The sequence below is a fragment of the Electrophorus electricus genome, chromosome 23 (genome assembly GCF_041902795.1).
Source record: "Electrophorus electricus isolate QZ-2024a chromosome 23, ASM4190279v1, whole genome shotgun sequence".
Taxonomy (NCBI): domain Eukaryota; kingdom Metazoa; phylum Chordata; class Actinopteri; order Gymnotiformes; family Gymnotidae; genus Electrophorus; species Electrophorus electricus.
The window spans coordinates 12,879,949-12,882,925 of record NC_137519.1 but is presented as its reverse complement, the minus strand read 5'-3'; the positions used below and the strand labels follow the sequence as shown (position 1 = coordinate 12,882,925).

At 42.5% G+C, this 2,977-nt stretch overlaps 1 long non-coding RNA gene across 1 annotated transcript; it reads left to right on the top strand.

Moving 5' to 3' along the window:
* The first annotated feature begins 1,702 nt into the window (after positions 1-1,702).
* On the top strand, positions 1,703-2,630 carry LOC145653169 (uncharacterized). The gene is made up of 3 exons (XR_014119497.1): positions 1,703-1,827; positions 2,025-2,052; positions 2,395-2,630. It is a non-coding gene; the product is annotated as an uncharacterized LOC145653169 (long non-coding RNA).
* The last annotated feature ends 347 nt before the right edge of the window (positions 2,631-2,977 follow it).

The window sequence follows — 2,977 nt, the reverse complement described above, 5'->3', positions numbered from 1 at the left end:
TAACACAGTGCATTAACACAGGGGCATTCTTAACACAGCATCAACCCCAGCTTGTTGGTGAGATGGCAGTGGTTCTTGAGTCAGTACAAGCTGTTGAGCTAGAGACAGGTTATTTAAATGTGGATGTACAAGGCGTTTCTATTAAAATGAAAGATGTGAGTTTCCAATGAATAATGAGTTTTGTTCGGAAGGAATACTGGGAAATTCGTATTTAGGGACGTTGTGCATTCTTTCTGATATTCAGTATATTTCACTCTAGCATAACGTACGTTTGACTCTCTGCCCAGTGAAGGAGGAACGGAGTGCTCCGTGTTTAACGCTGAGTAGCCTTTGGTGTGTTCAGGAAGTTGGAAAGCAGTAGAATTGGTATGTCTGGGTTATATTTAAGCGCAGCATATTCTGTCTTTTTCTGTGTTAATGATTGCACACTCAGGTTGGCACATACACACAGACACACACACACACACACACACTCTCTCTCTCTATCACACACACACACACACACACACACACATACACACACACACACACACACTCTCTCTCTCTCTCTCTCTCTCACACACACACAAACTCTCTCTCTCTCTCTCTCTCTCTCTCTCTCTCTCTCTCTCTCTCTTTCTCTCTCTCTCACAGACACACACACACACACACACACAGAAATTTCAGTTTACCACTTCCATACCAGCATCTCATTCTCAGCCAAAAGCAGTTGAAGTAGTATTTTATCAAAATGACTTATTAATCTGCCTCTACGGCTGTGCAAATATATACAAGTGAATGATGACATGACTGGGAAAAAAACATTCTTTGCTTTGTCCCTCTGACTGTGAATCAGAACACCGGCTAAAATGAGAGCTTTCTTTTCCTTTATATTTGTGCTGGAAAAATATATACTCAGAAATATCTTGTAATTCACTTGCACAACTATGCTGGGTATTTTTTTACAGTGAGATAGCAAATGCTAGGTGTGCTGGGCAGACATGATACTGAAGAACTCGTAGATTTGTGGTCCGTCTGTTTGGTGAACGCTCGACTACTTCAGTCAAGACACTGATATGCTTGCAGTGGAGTGCAGGAAAGATGGTCCTCCCCATCTGCTTGTGAGTCCTGAAGCTTCCTGTGATTTATCAAAAGATGTGTTCATAATCGTAGCACTGTCACAATGTCCAATCCATATTAATGTCTATATAAGCAGCACCCAAGTCATTGTGTCTGAGTGGTTAATAAGTACAAGGCTTGACCACGTCTTAAGCAACTGATTATTTTCACATTTTTTTTAGGATATTTCACAATTGGGATCAGTGCAATTGCACAGTTGGGATCAGTGGGATCAGTGCCTTAGGCCTCAGCCGAATCTCAACTCCCAAAGTCACAAAGAAATGGCTAAAGCAGTTATCATGCCTGTATTAAACTGTGTGTGAGCAGCAGACCAGAGTCCTGTCACTGGCATCTTAAACAGTTGATCAGTAACCCGACAGTAAAAGAACTGCACTGTGATGTGCCCACAGGAGTACGCTAGGCAGCGCCCGGTTTAAAGTCTGTTTTGGTGAATGCCACTTATGAGGAGTTAATGTTTGGACTATTGACCCTTGGCTACCAGGGCTGTGGAGTCTTACTGTTATATAAAGGGAGCATAAAGTGTGAAAGAATAATCGAGGGTTGCTTTTAGTGCTGAATGGCACCTTTATCTACTTATGTAACAAGTGGAGCATCAAGAATGGCGTGGCCCTGAAGAAGAGGGAGTTATGGGAGAACAGAGGAGCAGAGGAGGGGCCAAAACAGGTTCACCACAGCAGGCTTGACAATGACCTACATAAGAGTGTTCAGGTACACACGACCCCTTAGGTACACAGGGTCTTATCTGGGTGAACCTTAGCGTCCCCCGCACAGTGCAAACTTATATAAAGACCGAAGTACACTGCTTAGAATGCATAAAGCCAAAAAAGAGACTTCATTATATAAAATATGAATATTACATATTACATTTTTTAGTTACCATTGTGCATGTGTTTTGGCATTTCTAGGTAATTGGACTCGCAGGAAGTTTACAAGGTAACAATTGTCTGATCATTTACATTCATGCAGCTAGCTTTTCACACTTTTTTGGGAGACATTTTTTCAGAGCCATGGGCCAAGAAATGTGTCTCTTTCTCTCTCTCTTTGTTTCTCTCTCTCTCTCTCTCTCTCTCTCTCTCTCTCTCTCTCTCTCTCTCTGGTAGTGCTGAGAGATTGTAGCCTTCACCTTTCTTGTGGAGCAAAGTGCGCTATACTTCACAAGGCTTATTAAGGCAGCTTCCAGGCAGAGGCAGTGTGTGGAGAAAACAACAATGGCCAGGCTTGTTAAACGATGCCTGCGTGAGGATTGCTCCTTCATTAACGATGTTTGCCTTGTAGGCAGTCCAACATCGCGGCATTAAGAGGTCATGTGAAAGATCCGGGAGAAGGAGGAATGGAGGCAGGGGTGCGTTCACACACTGGAAACATCCACAGAAGGATCACCTTTACACACACACACACACACACACACACACACACTCACACACTCACCTGATAGTACAGCCTAAAGTAGTACTGCTGTGTGTACACACAATGAAGAGGAGAGCAAAGTATTGTACAAGTGATTCATTTTTGAAAATAACAGCTAATTGTTAAATATGACCTGTAGATATGTGTAATAATGTACTACATTATTACATTTTAAACCACTACAAAAAGACCATCCAGTTGTATTTCATAAGGTGTTTGTGTGTGTGTCACTGCGCTTACCATCCCCCTAATAGGAAGTCACACTAATTTACACTGTCAGGATACAAGCGGAGATCTGTGAAGATCTGTCTTGTGTAGAACCTAGCCCTCAGAGTTCTGACCAGAGATCAGCTGCAGCTCCACTAAATACTCCCTTTAACTTTATTCAGAAAACATGAAAAACTGGTACCAGATCAGACTGTCAAGGGCACTCGGGGATTCTAATAACAGC